This window comes from Ictalurus furcatus, chromosome 8 (assembly GCF_023375685.1).
Source record: "Ictalurus furcatus strain D&B chromosome 8, Billie_1.0, whole genome shotgun sequence".
Classification (NCBI taxonomy): domain Eukaryota; kingdom Metazoa; phylum Chordata; class Actinopteri; order Siluriformes; family Ictaluridae; genus Ictalurus; species Ictalurus furcatus.
The window spans coordinates 8,750,809-8,768,160 of NC_071262.1; positions in this window are offsets into that span (position 1 = coordinate 8,750,809).

Genomic DNA, 17,352 nt, shown 5'->3' on the forward strand with positions numbered 1-17,352 from the left:
TTCACATGGCTACGAAGGATGGATCAATAAGCTAAAGCGGGGCGCTATTGACACGTTAAACCTGGTAGCAGACAGGGCCAACACACACCCGAGTGCAAATGTTGTGTGCTCACACACATACAAACACATACACACACATACACGCTGGCATGCTGGCACAAACAGGTTATTTTGTTCTGTCAGTGTCATTATGAATCTGCCTTTTCAATAAGTATTTCAGATGAAAGTATTTTACAGCAGCAAAGTCTTAAAACTAGATTGATTCTCATCACTGCAAGCAGCAATACAAAGTATTGAAATGATTTCCATCATATGAATATCACCCACACATTAGCCCCAGTGTGTTTTTCTTCAGTCATTTCCTCTCTCTTGTACTGCTGCGCAGGCCTCGGTGCTCCTTCACATTACAGTTTTATAATATCATCATGTCATTTCAATTGCTTTAATGAGAACAGTAATTGGAGGAGCCCCTTGTAGCATACTGCTTTATTTCCCTATTGCGATGTAACAATTACATATGATTTGAATTTTTTTTCTTCCAGTTAAATTATGAAGAATCATCAGAGGAGACGAATGACAGAGATTGCAGCCGTGAAAGCATTGCCTTGTGACTCCTATGAGCCATTAAATTTTTGACGAACCAACAGAACTAATAGTGTAAACGTTTCCCATGATGCACTGCTTCCAGCAGCTCTTAATATTATGGTGGTCTAATTAGTTGGTGCTAAAGCGCCGGACTCCCAGCATGCTCTTCAGGACAGTATTGAGACATGGATCATGTTTGCTGCCACTGCTGAATGGATCTATTGGGGCGACTGAGACCCCTTTTTATGTCTGACAAGCTTTATTGCAGCAATCTCAGTGAAATTTAAAGTGATTTGGTATTGTTTTTACTCACCGTTAAGTATTATATAGTTATTATAGTTTACACTTTGATGTGCTGCTTCACCGATTATGACTGTAACAACAAGCAGAGATTTTTTGTTTCTGAATTTTAGACAAAAATGACATTTTACATTATCTATTTACCTTACATAAGTAGATCATGAATTGCTATTATGTTTTCTATTTTGAGAAATTACATTGTTGTGTACATCTCCCTTGAGGAAGGCATGAGTGTATAACTTAGAAATAAATATTAAAAATAAAGGTACTTGTATATCTTTAATATAAACAGCTTCCTCTTTCTTTCAGCTAAGAATTTATATTGCTGTAGTAGCTCCTCAGCCTTTCCATATGTTTCATTCAAATTCATTTTGTCGGACCTATCAGGTGACCAGAGGGAAAATATGCAGGCACCCTTGTAATTTTCTCTGCATGAATTTACATATACCACAATAATGAAAAAATAACGCAAAGAAGGGTAAAAGTTTCCTCAGTAATGTTATTATAACTTTTGATGAAACCACCTCTCGCTCAACGTGTTCCCGTCTAATTAAAAGCCTTTCGGCTTTGTTGTAGCGTTTCAGAGAGCTCACAGATGAAGAATAAGGACTGAAACAGAATAACTAAAATGTCTTTATGTTAGACTGTGAACTGAATAAGCAAATCTTTGGAATTAATTCTCGGTGTGGTCTAAGCTTCACATCCATCACATTCAACATGGTGAAAGACAGGGAAAGCATTTACTTTTCTGAGATTTGTTAGCACTTATTGGTGCTCTGTTAGTAAGTAGATGATGCAACTATGTGTCATAATGGCTTTTTGGACTCCCATTATAGTGGATCTGGGTTCAGCCACAGCAATCCAAAACAAAACCATTGTAAATGATGAGGTAAAATTCAATGAGTATTATAAAGTGTTTACAATTACCCTTTTGCAAATTGTATACAAGCCGTCTAAGTACTGTCATCAACCAGCCTTTCAACTAATTCTAAACATGTCAATAATTTATGGTTGTTAACGCTTAGTAGATTATTTATATTTATTTGTACATGGTTAACTTGCCTCTTTTGGCCCTTTTCACTTTATTCCGATGGTCCTGTTTCATGTTGTTGAGTTAGATGATAATATTTACAGTTAGTACCATCTGTCTTTCACTGTATTTAGAGAATCCAGTTTATAGCTCGTAATGTTTAGTGAATCCTCTGTAGCTATTCAACTAGTAAATGTATAGTTAATTTATAGTTAAATTAAAAATAAAATTCCTTGGTAGAGTGTTCCAGATAAGCAAATAACGTGACTAAAATGGTGACAACACACTCTTAAAACAGATGTGTTAAAAATAACACAGCATGTGTTAATTTTTAACACATTTGCATGTCTAGTTAAGGACAACACATTTTGTGTTGCTTTCAACACAATCAGCATGTTAGTACTTTTAACACATGCCGTGTGTTAGTACAACCCCGATTCCAAAGAAGTTGGGACACTGTGTAAAGTGTACATAAATGTAAATAAAAACAGAATGCAATGATTTGCAAATCTCACAGACCCATATGTTATTCACAATAGAACATATATTGTGAAACATATCATATGTTTAAACTGAGTAAATACAACTTACTGTTCCAGCCTTTTGTTGCCCCTGTCCCAACCTTTTTGAGATGTGTTGCGGCCATCAAATTCAATATTACCTTATTTTTATTCTTCAAATTGTACACACAAAGATTTAAAAAAGAAACTTTTTTTTGTTAAAAAAGAATACAAAATAACACAGTGATGTGTTGTTTATACTTTTCCCCCTACAATTATCCTAAAATGCAATTTGTTTGTATGCTAATATTCTACTAAAATGCTCACAAAATAAACAAACAATTGCATGAAGTTCAGGTGACATTTATTAAAATCATTAAAACATTTGACAGATGTAAGAATTGGAGCTGATACATCTTCTTACAAATCCCCCTGCCATCTAGGAAGACAAGAGTCCTGGTCTCTTCCATTTGAAAAGCTGTAAAAGAGCAAAAAGAGTGTTGGTTAATTGTTAGCTCCAAAATATGGAAAAATGCCTTTGGGCTTCAACTGAGAAATTGCGTTACAGAATCCTAAATTGTGTAATTTGGAAATGTGACCTCCAGTCTCCTAATGAACAAAATGGTGCTGTAGACTCACCAGAAAAATCTAGCTATCTTGTGAATATTTATTTTCCAGCCTTTAGCACCTCATCGCCATTTTTTGCACAACCTAATTAAGCCAATTAACATTGCAGAGATAGTGGAAAGCATTACAATCTAAACCCCATCCACTCTTTTTGTCACATTAACCTTGTGAAGAACTTTTTGCCACAACATTACTTAGCTAGCCACTGACTGTCTGCACCTGTATACCAGCATTAACATTTGCAGAATCCGTGAAGGAACACAGCCCTAACCCATTCTCTTAAAGCTAATTACTACAGCTTGCCTTGTCCAAAACACTTGCTAAATGTAACTAACATTAACTCATTCTCTGTATTACATCATGGTGAATAGCTGTAATGTTACGTTATCGTTAACTTTAAAAAAGGGAATGGGAATATATAACATTACCACAAGCTGTATGCTAAAGTAATGTTATCAACTCAGGGAGCGTCTAGCTTAGCATCATTCATTCCTACTGTACTGTGATTGGTGACAGCATCCAGCTAGCTAACCCTAACTCAGAGCCTCAGATAAGATGCAGACCCAGAGAGTTATGGAATAACCTCACTCTATATTTCATAGCCAACATAGACAAATGACACTTATAGCATAACACCAACATGTCAAACATCAGAATGAAGAAAAAGTCTGATCTCTGTGATCATCAAACCTCATCAAATCTTGAAGTGAATAGGCTACAGTAGCTGAAGACCACATCAGGTTCTGCTCCTGTTAGCCAAGAACAAGAATCTGAGGCTAATCATGAGCACAGACTCACCAAACGGGAGATTTGAAGACTATAAATCGACCAGATGATTTTATGGAGAACAAAACCTGGACTCCTGAGCAATGGACAAAAATGTAATATTGTCTTTTGTGTCAACCGTCACTATATTTCCTACATGTAGACAGATTTACATTTGAAGGAAGGTAAGAGATGCCTTCAACCCACAATGTCTGCTGCCAACTGTCAGTGTGTAATCCATAATGGTACGGATGGCCATTTCAGTGAAATCATTAGATCCAAAGAATGCTTTGCATAGGACAAGGTGCACCCTATGATGCAAACAATCACTTCTGATTTCAGAATGATAATGCCCCTATATACAGTGACATGAAAAAGTATTTGCATCCTGATTTCCACTATTTGTGCATACTTGTCACACTAAACTACATTTCAGATTCTCATACAAAATGGAATATAAGACAAGGAGAACATGAGGAAACACAACATACAGTTTTTAAATAATCTTTTAATTTATTTAAGGAAAAAGGTTATGCAACACCTATATCACCAATGTGAAAAAGTAACTGCCTCCCTAAGATTCCAATAAAATGGAGATCAGTCTTTCACATCTCTGTGGAGGAATTTCGGCACAGTCTTTGCTGTATTGCTTTAATTCAGCCATATTGAAGGGCTTTGGAGCATGACTGCCTGTTTAAGGTCCTGCTACAGCATCTCAATGGGGTTCAAGTCAGCACCTTGACTAGGCCAAACCAAATTGATAATTTTGTTTCATTTGAGCCATTCAGAAGTTCACTTGCTCTTGTGCTTCAGATTATTGGGTTACTGCATAACTCAATTGCACTTGAGCATCAGATCATAGACTAATGACTGGACATTCTCCTTGAGGATATTTGGATAAAGAATGGAATTTGTGGCTCTGTCAATTATGGCAAATCATCCAGGCCCTGAAGTATCCCCACCATGTTTGACCATTGGTATGATGTTATTATTGTGGTATGTTGCATTATCTTTACTTCAGATGTAACTGGACCCAGCTCTTCCAAAATGTTCCATTCTCAAATCATCAGTCCACAGAACATTATCCGAAAAGGCTTGGGGGCCATGAAGCTATTTTTTTTTGGCAAAAGTGAGCCTTTTGTTCCTCTTGGTTAGTAGTGGTTTTTGCCTAACAACTCTCCCATGGATACCATTTTTGCCCGGTCTCTTACTTGTTGAAATCAGGAACCTTATCTGAGGCGAGTGATGCCTACAGTTCCATTAATTTTCATCTGGGTACCATTAATTTTCATCATTATTTTCTGACTTTGTGGATGGGTTATCAGTGCACTATTGCAGGAATTTTGGCAGGCCAGCCACTTCTGGAAGATTCACTACTGTTGGAGATAATTGCTTTCACTGTGGTATGCTAGAATCACAGAACCTTTAAGCTTTTGTAAGCCTTTCCAGACCGATATATTTCCAAACTTTCTTTCTGATCTCTACTGGATTTTTTTTCTATAATGGCATAGTGTGCTGCTTGTCGAGACATCTTAGCCTACTTAACATTGATGGAAAGAGTCTATTTAAGTGATGGTTAGATACAACAGTGCTAGCAGTGTTCAGGACTGGGTGTCTCTAATCTAACTGAACTCATTTATCAATTAATTTGGTTAGTTAAGTAACTAAGGTGGCAATTACTTTTTCACACAGGCCAGTTGGTGTTGGATAATGGGGTTCCATTAATAAATGAAATTATCCTTTAAAAACTCAGGTTTTACTCAGTTTACTCAGTTGTCTTTGTATTATAAAAATTTTTCTATGAAGAACTGAAACAATTAAGTGTGGCAAAAATACAGCAGATAAAATTAGGATCATTTTTCATAGCACCGCACACTCCTAAAATTACTTAGGAGTGTTTTTTATAAACATGGAAGTCAGGTGCCTTCAATGGTCTCTCCATTCACAAGATTTAAACATTATTGAACTTATATGGGACTTTATAGATCCAAGACTACAAAAAGATATCTGCCAAAAAAGGTTTTCTTCCTGGAGAATGGTCAACATCTCACTACAAATATACACATTCTGCACTTTTGTTGTAGCATTCAAAGAAGGATTAAATCTGTTCTGTCCACCACTTACATATTTTTACGTTATTTCACCATTTCTAACTGTCATGCAGTGGGAACATTTCCTCAGATTCACTTTATTGTATTCACAACTTAATCTTTAGGCCAAAATATCCTGTATATTGTTTATGTTAGAAACATTTCTGACAAAATCACAAATGGAACAAGGAATTCTGGCTATGGGAAGCATAATGTCAGTAGAAACCTATAAAATGAGTGGTTTAAATGCTACAATGACACAGTAGTGATAGCTTAATGAGACAGAAATGCACATTCAATAGTAGCTCATTTTTCTGCCTTTATTTATCTCTAGTGACTAGCTACCATTCCATATGAGCAGTTAAACATCCTGCTTTCTATCATGAATAGTGATTGGTATGCTCTGTGTACTCTCCAAAATGCAAGCTGGGCATAACTGACAAATGCTACTGTTGACAGAAGAGACACCTGCTTAAATGCCCCAGCTTATTCTGCAGAATTCCATCACGACTTGCAATACCTTGTTTGACAAGATTGTAACTGTTTCTATTGCACTGATGTGTGGTATGTTGAAATTTAAAATGTAAAATTGTTCTAATGCAAATCACTTCATTTGGGTCACTTTTACTTAAACATTACAACATACACATAAAAACACACAAAAATCATGTTTGAATTTGAATTGTAATTTTGGCTGATATTAAAGTCACATAGGTTTGCCATCAGCAATGACTGAAAATGCTACTTTTATACCAGGGATGGACAAATAACCCCCACATTTTATGTAATACAAAACATTACAAAGTAAAAGGATGTATCTAAATAAAATGCAGGTTTGTACTTTGAAAATATACAACATTATAAAGATTTTCTTAAAAGCTGGATTTATAGATTTGAGATTTTTTTTCTAACTGTGCATACACAAAATGTCTTCCATGTATATCCTGTGTTCATGTGATGCACTGATTGTACACATTCAAAATAATTAATGTGACATAATACAATGTGAAGCAATACCTGCGACCAACTTAACTGTTTTTTATTTGCAACACCGCTCAATACAACAATCACAATGCTGACAGAAGGTTTTAAAGAGAACCTACAGACATAACATAATACAGCGTTTGTCTTCTATTGTTTTTGTTCTGTACCCTGATGAAGGCCATCCAGGTGGAGACATTGGCATTGCTGTTAACTATGTGTCCCAGAATTTTCACCAGTGTTTTGGCTCTGACATACCTTCTAGTGGATGCTACTTTGAATCCTCCAGATGTACATGAGCTACACAGGCAAGTATATGAACGATGCCACTTGCCTACTAGCTAACAAAAAAGTGTGAAAAAAATGCGAACATTATTGATCACTGTCATGATTTTCACAATGTGAATCAATCAACATACACTGCAATGTTTTCAGTTCCTCCTGAACAAGTCAAGACAGTTTCTAGCTCTAGAGCAGCTCTGATGAAAGTTCCTTCATTAAAATTCCCCAGAAATCCCCATATTACAATTCACCATATACAGTGAGTCAAAAATACAGATCAGAAAAGTATTTGGATACAAATTACATGCTTTATTTTAAACCAACATGCAACAAACACAAATTTCAAAATAGTATTTTCTATTTGAAATACATGCCGTCAAAGATATACATGATGTATTAGGAATTACATTTTCAACTGAGTTCTGGGATAAAGATGAATCCTTAATTATACTTTCAAACAGATAATCATTTGTAGAAATCTATTTTTAGTGCTGAACTAACCTTATACCAGAAGTTAAAGACCTCTTCAACCATATGCTTTATCTGCATCTGCCCCACTGTCCTCTGTTGTGCTGTGCTAGGGTTTCAGCTGCCCTGTAAACGATGCTACAGTGGGACAAAGCTGTACTGCTTTCTGAAAACATCCCTGTACTAATGGACAACAGGGAGTGTAAACCTTCTCTTCTTCACCAATGTTTGGTCAAGTTACCATAGCAGATATCCCCGTGCCAGATGGTCCACAGTTTCTACATTAAAACCCCTCTCTGTCTGTCTCTCTCTCTCTCTCTCTCTCTCTCTCTAGCTCTCTCTCTCTCTCTCGCCCTTGAGAGGACAGACTCGAGAGTATCTATAGCCCTAGGCCTGGGGACCTGAGCCTCAGACGATTATGAGGCCGTGGCACCTTAATTGCTGCACTCATGCTAGTCGAAGTGGCCAGCCCCAACAGCCCACCCCACTGCATTATTCATGCCGGAGACAAGGATAGCACTTACAGTCAACAGAAACAATCCACAGCGCTGGGTGATGTCACACCATGGTCGGCACCAGTCAGACGGGCCTGGGTCTAGGTTCTGGGTGCTGTGTACTTATGTGTGTGTGTGTGTGTGTGTGTGTGTGTGTGTGTAGTGGGTGTATTTGAGTAGGGAGAGGATCAGCTCATCCATCTTAGCCACTTATGAGCCATAGGATCCGCTGAGTGCGAGAGCTAAATCGCGTTAGCTCCCGCAGCACATACCTGCTGCCTCATTAGGTCAACCGTGCTGCACGCAAGCTTGCAGTGCATCCTGTGGCTACAGTTAGGAATTATATTGCTATATTTAAACTTGCTCACAAAGAACACATCAAAACCAGTACTGTATTGCCTTGAAGGCAGCAACTGTTGTAGATGAATTAGCAACCATAGAGTAGGCTACTGGATTGGAGTTTGTTTTCTGGGTTTATTATTATTATTATTATTATTATTATTATTATTATTATTATAATTATTATTTCTACATCCATACACAAATACCTTCTCTGAGTCATCAGTCAAATGCCAGTGACAGTATAGTCTGGTTCTGACTGGAGAGCGTCTCTAATGGTAAAAGTGGTGATTAAATATCAGGACATCATTGTAAGAGGAGAAGACAAAACACATCTCTGACAGGCACTGCCACAACACTAAGCCACAGCTCAACTTCTTGAAAATGCATTTCAGGTTGTGGAGAATAGCTTAATGCTATTGGAGCTCTGTCACTTTGGCTGCAGACTGACGAGATGAAGTGTTTAGCACTCTGGCCGAGGTGTTTCATTTCTGACAGCTGAACCACAATCAAAACCCCAGCATGTGCAAGATGACTGACAGCTTTTAATGAACAGAGCCTAACAGATGAGTGGGGCCGAAAGAGAAAGAGAGAAATAAAATGTGTGTGAGAGTGCATGGTATGTGCTTTGTCACAACAAAATAGATCTGTTGTCAAGATTATGTATATTTACTTTGGCATATTAAGACGCCAAAGCCAGTTTTTAGTTAAGAATGATAAGAAAAGGTCAAACAGTGGCATGACAAGAAATTTTTTAACATTATTTACTACTCTGTATTGCTGAAAGACTGCAATTTTAGACTAGCTTCCAACCACTCTAGAAATTCTGCAAAAGCTTCTATAATAATAACACTGCATATATAATTGTGTATGCGATTACGAAACACAGAGAAAAACTGTGTGTATCTATCTGTGCACATGCATTTATGTGTCTGTTAAGGGGCTGTCTTTAGATGTAGGAAAACTGCAGCTGCAGCAGTATCACATTTCAGACAAATTAGAGCAAATCTGCTCACAAAAACTACAGCATTAAATCAATGTCATTACTCCATTTCAGTCAGCTGCTCCCTTTCACCCAACATGATACCACAGTCCGAGCACAGAATGCCCACGCAGGTGACCCAACAGACAATCAGATATAACTCCACACATCTAGAAATACATTTACCTACCAGCTTGACTTAATTAACCTGAGGAAAATCAAATGTACTCTGTTTTTAGCAATGGCTTCTTTCATCTTTGAGTCCTCTATGGGAATCTTCTCATCTACCCACCATTTCTTCTCCATATCTGGGTTATTACCTGGGATTAATGAAACAGGAAAGAGGATTGTAATCATCAGGCATGTTCTTTTTAAACGTGATACTTTTAATATCCTCAAAGAGGGTGCAGGTAATCTACCTCAACCCTACAAAACAGCTGAAGATGGCAGGAAGATACAACTACATTGCAGTAACTGAGAGCCAGCAAGGTGAAATAGAGCCATGGTGGTAGTATTTAGGTGTTTGTAAAACCTTCCTTAGTCTCAGCCATGTGAGCTGAAAAACTGCAGTGTATTTGATGAGTGTAGTCTCATCTATCAGCCAAACTTTGATGGTGGATGTGGGTTACTCACATCCTGTGAGCTGATCTGGAGATGAGTATCGGGCCATTTCCCAAGTAACTAATGAGGGAAGAACAAAGATTCTCACTTTAGTGGAACTGCAGCACGCCGGTCATGTCTCACTTGAAATGTCTTTGAATTCATTATTGCTTAATGGTTTGGAGTGAGCATGATGAGGGTGAAACCTGACTAAGCCTATAAAGATAGACTTTGAATACTTGGAATAGGTGACCCATATCTCTCATAGAAGGACTATGGCAAGTGATTGCTTGCTTCTAGAGGAGACACATAATTGTCAGTGTTTGTAAAGAACCTTACCAAAGTAAATAATACCATATCTCACAGTTACACCAGCTGAAATAGCAAGTCTTGAGGGTAAAAACATTGGTCACCACAACAGTTAGTTTTAAATCACTGTCAAATGTGAAAGCATGTTTACATTAGTGCAAGTGGCTCATCTTAACTGCTTAAATGACCCTGTGTGTGAGTCACTTAGTGTAAATGCAGATTTGTAACATTACATTTATTCACTTGGCAAATGATCTCATCCAAAGTGACTTGCAATTATTATAGCATACAATGAATTTGAGCTGGTGTTTAGGGCTCAATCTCCTTTTCACCTTAGTTAGTACTTACCTAATAATGTATAGCCTACATTCATTCATCTATCTTCAGTAACCACTTTATTCTGGTCGGGGTGTATCTGGAGTCTATTCTGGGGACAGGCATGCACGCTGGATGTTACGTTAGCGCAGCTCATTCACACCAAGGAGCAATCCATCTTCAATGATTCTGTGAGGAACTGGCTCAGACACAAGGAGGACACGAACATGAACTTGGGAAACTCAGCACAGAGCTCAGGATTGAACCAGGGACCCTGGAGCGTTGAGGCAGCACCACTACACGCTGCACCACTATTCCACACAAGTACTTTTTTTTGTTTTAAACAAATAAACACTTGGCCGTGTTCAGCTAACATATAGGGCAGAAGTAAGCTTTGAGACTGAGACACATATATATGTCATCACATAAGGCTCCTCACTCATCACTGCACTGATTGGTCAGATCAGACTGAGCTGTCATCCTTCTCTAGGGGTTTTGGAAACAGATTGTCCAAGAATTGGGGAATATGGATTGGAGAAAACTGACGAAAAAGGAAAGGATTTAATCACTTTAAAAAAAAAAAAAAACAGGAACCAAAGGCAATGCATTCTGCAGGAGTAGTCAAAAGATTGCCTAAATCTGTTAGATGATTCAGACTGCCTTCGATTAAAGTGTCATTTGTAAAATGTCTTTTGCAGCTTTGTAGTATGAGTAATATGAACACTGACCTGCAAAGGTTTTGCATGCCCGTGTTGGTTTTCTTTTCTGATTGGTTTATCCATTATGGTGTATAAAAGTCTGTTTTGTTATCTTCCAAAATCAGACATGAATAGAATATAAATAACTTCAATAAATTCAATAAAGAAAGTGATCAATTATTTCATAGCTACTTTTATTTTAACTGCTACTAAGAGAAAATGCAAAATGATGCCTCTGATTATTACTTATTCTTTATTCTGTGTCATTACATAGATGGGTTCTCACACCAAACCCAAATAAATAGAACACACACACACACACACACACACACACACACACACACACACACACACACACACACTGACTGGAAAGCTCTCGTTTTTGTGTTCTGTCAACACTAAGGCCTGGGGGGCACTCTGGGATGACAGGTGGAAGGAAAGCTGCAAAGAGGTGGGAGGGATAGATGGAAACTGGTGGAACTGGGGCTGCATATTTGAGAGGCCAAGAAAATACTGTCCATTCTAGCTGTCTTTAATCAATCTTTATCATAAAAATGTGTGAATACATATTGTCATTCATGTCATCAACTTAAAGGCATGCAGACAAATCATAAGAACTATGGTTTATGAAGCCAATTTATTTAAATCAAAAGTAACAAAAAAGGCAAGCGGGTCCTTGTGATATGTTTTGTCTCCTTATGAACTTTTTTCATGCTAGTACAATTTTAATAAATGTAATAAGAACATTATTGCATTAGTGCACATACCTTGAAGCTATGATTCTGTCTGACAGTTCTGTGATTTTAATATAAGATATATGGTTTAGAACTTCAACTGTTTTGTACTTTTCAGCTATTTAGTGTGAACGTATAAAACAAAATCTCACATATTTTAAGCAGCATTTAAAATTTGTAACAATAACAAATTTTTGCCAAAATAAAAAGAGAAAAAAAGAACCTTATCATTTCAATCCCTATACAAATAATATAGAATATAGGCTAATTATACTAAGAATATTTCTCATTATTGACAAATGGAGTCTAACAACAATGTAAATCTGTTAAATGTGTACCATGATTGCCTCAACGTTGGTTATTTATGGAGATATTAGCTATATTCGGGCCGTTTGATGTGTTATGAGATCTCAAATACACTTTGTGGAAGCAATATATGAGAAATGACTCTAACAGAAGAAAGTTAGTAATATCAAACAACACATGCAGAGATTGGTGACATCTCTTTCAACTACATGAGACTAATCAACTTGCCATATTTCAGTTCACACATAAATCTGGTAGCTTTATATCGAAGTCATAGCATTTATATTGTATCTGGTTACTGCAGCATGCTTTGGGCCCTTCTGCTTTTTTTGTTGCAACTAATGCATTTTCCTCCTGGGCCGAGCCAGGCTGGGTGTACCAGGCACCTTCATGCAAACGTGCTGAAAACGGATGCCACTATGCTTTGGCTTAATCCAGATATTTCTTCTTTGACGTTTTTATGGAAGGGCCGAGCAGAAGAGTATTGAAGTTGAATTACAGTGGAACAAAACAGACCTCTTGCTACAGTAGCTAGGAATCTGAGCATGGAGCAAAAGCACAGATGTGGCAGATCAGGTTTCAGGGAAAGCTGAAGCTACACTGGCTTGCAAGTCTCTACAAATACATGGTCTTGGGGATGTTACCAAAACTTTCCGCCAGCCTCAACGGGCTGAGATGGCACATGCTTGTCCATAGTAATGATAATAGTGCTGATGGTGAATGACATACACCGATTTTGGATTCTGAGGATGAAAATGGTTCCATTTTCCACTCTATGTGTTTAAACATGGCCAGTGAACATCACAGCAGTGCAGGCTGACAATCTCATGGGCCAGTGTGATTTCACACTCTCGCCACTGCAGTGTAGTCAGGACAAGTGGATTGACCTCTTTTTGTAATGTGAGATGGTGTTGTAGTGTGGAATTCACAAACTTTCATCTCTGTCATCAAACCCTTTCATCACACGAGACTCAAAGGATCGACTAGTTGCCAGTTCAGGTATAAGCACCACTAATTTAATTCATAACAAGCATACTGTCTGTATGACTTTACAATGATTAAAAAAATTGTGCCTTTTTTTTTTCTTTTCTTATGCTAGTTCATTTGCATTCCTGGTTTATATCCATCAGGTTCATTTCAAATTAACTTCACATCAGATTACATTACAAATTGGTTGGTCAGCAGGGCATGAATACACAGAAAATCATGTTGACCTGTGTATAATTGGTTGCCTCTGAAGGCGTCGTTATCAACGGTATTTAAGGCATATCATTTCAGCAAATTTTCTCAGGTTGACCCAGGCCACTATGTTGATTTTGAACTCACCTGGCACTGCACATTTCAGTGTAATGAATATTTGTGCTGGGAAGTGAAGCGTTGAGCAGGATGACTCAGGTTCATCCTTTAACTGCATTTGATGCTGTGCTCTGTTGAATTGTCTCTTGATCATCACTCATCAGAGGCTTGCAACACACCTACAAGGTTCACCTGCAGCTAGCTATTCATGCTGACACGTTTTAAATCAGTCTGCACTTACACATATGTTAACACGCAATACACACATGAACACATGCCTGCACACACACACACACACACACACACACACACACACACACACACCTGGCTTTGGAAAGATGAAAATTTAAAAAAAAAAAAAAAAAAAAGGTGTGAAGTTGGCTACAGTTGTGAATTTCCAGGTCTTGTGTCTCGAGAAGTGCAATCATTTTCTCATTAGCCCTTAATTCATCTCTTTCTCACTGTCGTACTGCAGGGCTACCATAGAGTTTATCTGAACCCTCTTAATTACTGAGGGGACCCTTCCTCAGAAATGAATCTGGCTCAACAGCTCCTGCAGGGCAAAAACAAGCTGAACACAAACAGCTTTTGTTTGATTGTGTTTTTTCCCCCTGCACTAAGATTGATGTGGTCATTGAAAGACTGACCAGATCGATTTGGCTGCGTTTTGCTGGGCCATAATGAAGTCATTGCACTGTGTGTTTTCATAGAGTTAAATAAGGTAGAGACAACTAAAGAACTTGTTACTCTCAGAAATAGAAAGCTGAGCCTCGAGGCCATGCAGTGAGCTGTAATAAATGCTCTCAGACTGTCCATTCCTCCAAATAACTATATTTCCTGTGGGGATCTTTGGGCTAATATACATTATTGATCCATGCATCTTTTTAATCAAACATACATTAAATGGACGGGTTCTCTTCACACCTCCGGGTCATACTTTTCTATGAAGGAAACTCGTTGCAGTGAAATGTCTCATATAAACAGCAGGATTTCAGACATTCTTCAAGCCAATGGGGTTACCCAAATTTAGTATACTGGCAACAAGATGTAAATGACTGGTTTAATTGCAAACAAATATGAAATTAATGTTACTTAATGTAAATTTTTTGGGCTTTCTTAAATTTGAAATGTAAATTTTAAATTTACAGAAGACATTCTTATCCTGAGGGATTTACAGAAGTGCATTGAAGTCTCTGTCAACCAACTTATCCTCATGCTAATACAAATAGGCAATGGGCTAAGAATACAATATGGCTGTTACATAGGAGTTAGTAGTGTTGGATCCGAGTCTACCTTTGTCGAGTTTGAGTTGATACCAAGTCCTTAACCAATCGAATCAACCAGAGCCCGAGTCAAAAGGGGCCCAGTTGGACTCAAGTCTGAGTCTTTAATGGCTGAGTCCGAGTGGAGTCCAGAAAGTAATTAAATTGAAAAAAGATTGTAAATTGCAATTTTAAACTCAACACTGAGGATCTAAATTAATATTTTAATCTTCACAAACCAATAAATAACAAACATAAATGTAACAAAAAATACCACTATTACATCTAGCCATTGCTATTTAATATTTTTATTGCATGTCATCAGCACCTCAACTAGATTCCTCTCAAGAAAAGGGATTTAGAGGTCCTGAATATGTAGAACATTTATTATATTACAAGTGTATGAAAAAAACAAATGAAGCTGTTTTGTTGTTGTTGTATCACACTATATTGTGTCCTCCAGTTCAAGGTGACATTTCAATCATTTGTCTCCCCCACAGTTATATAGGCTGAGAGAGAAAATACAGAGTAGAGTTACATTTAGCAGCATGTCATATCAACAAGCTTCATGCTTTATTACTGCTTTTAATCTATCTATGAATGACAACAAACTCATTTCTGAGCACAGATCTGTTCTTGTAACTTTTTTCATTTTAAATCCCTATCAGCAGAGTTTATGATATTTACTACATTAAGAAGTACATTTCACATTTTGCATGAAATTCAAGACCGGAATCACTGAATGCTAATGTTTAGGGGTGGGTGATATGACCACAATACGATAATAATACGTTTTCTCAGGTAGGTGTATCAGTAGTGTTCAGGTAAGAAATACTACAGAAACTGTATAAAGCATTTAAATGAAAAAGAAAATAGACTTCACTGTATGACATATACAGTGATTCTTATCAAATTTACTGAAGTTATTCAGTCTAAGGAGTGAGTGATTTTCTCTTGTCTTTTGTTGTTTGATGGACATTAATGACAGAGACAGCAGCAGGTTTATTAGACTTCTGTCAGTTTAAGACCTAATGCACAGATCCAATATACTGTATTGACACACCTCCGATATTTCCCCCAACTGTTTACATTCACTTAAGACATAACCGACGGTGTTTGCATGAATACTCGGCCAGACCTGCATTTTGACAAGATGTGTGTGTATTTATTTCACTGTCTAAGCATAATAAGCCAATAAAGAGAACTCAATTTGGTACTCGCATGATGAGGCAGCTTTCTGTATGCGTGCTTCAAGTGCGTGCTCACAGAAAGCCCCTGGTCAGGCAGGGAGACATTCATTAATTTTTTTGTTATCTTAATTTTATTTCCTTTTTTATTTTTTTATCTTTCTTTTCATGTTACACATGACATGGACTCAAAAGGTCCAAAATGTCAGAGTCCATGTCAAGTTTGAGTACAAATTTACCCAAGTCCGGACTCCCAGTCCAAGTCCGGGATCGAGTACCCCAACTCTAGGAGTTAGTATAGCAAAGAGATCAGTATAGTTTTTTAATGAGCTTTGTATATTTAGTGCTTGTTTGAGTGTTAAATAAATGTGTGTATGTGTGTGTGTGTGTGTGTGTGTGTGTGTGTGTGTGTATACAACCCCAATTCTGAAAAAGTTGGGACAGTATGAAAAATTAAAAAAAAACAACAAACAGTAATTAAAAAAATTCAATTCACCCTGTACTATACTGAAAACACATTATTAACATATTATTTGATGTTTTACTTTATGAATTTTATTTATTTTTGAACATATACACTCATTTCAAATCTGATAACTGCAACACACTACACAAAAGTTGGGACAGTTGACTGTTTACTTCTGTCTAACATCACCTTTTCTTTAATAATGCTTTTTAAGCATTTGGGCACTGAAGACACCATTTGGTTAAGTTTAGCAAGTGATATTTTCCCCCATTCATCCATTATGCATTTCATTGCCTTATTTTGCGTTTCATAATGCGCCACACATTCTCAATCGGAGACAGGTCAGGACTGCAGGCAGGACATGCTAGCATTCGCACTCTCTGCTTATGCAACCATGTGCTTGTAATCCGGGCAGAATGTGGTTTGGCGTTGTCCTGCTCTGGATGGCAGCATATGTCACTCCAAAATTTGTACATATCTTTCTGCATTAATGATGCCCTCACATATGTGCAAGTTATCCATATCATGAGCACTGACACACCCCCATACCATGACAGACTCTTGCTTTTGGACCTGATACTGATAACAGCTTGGATGGTCCTTTTCCTCTTTGGCCTGGAGGACATGATGGTTGTTTTACCAAAAAACTATTTGAAACGTTGACGTGTCGGACCACAAAACACGATCCCACTGTGCTACTGTCCATCTCAGATAAGACTGATCCCAGAGAAGTGGG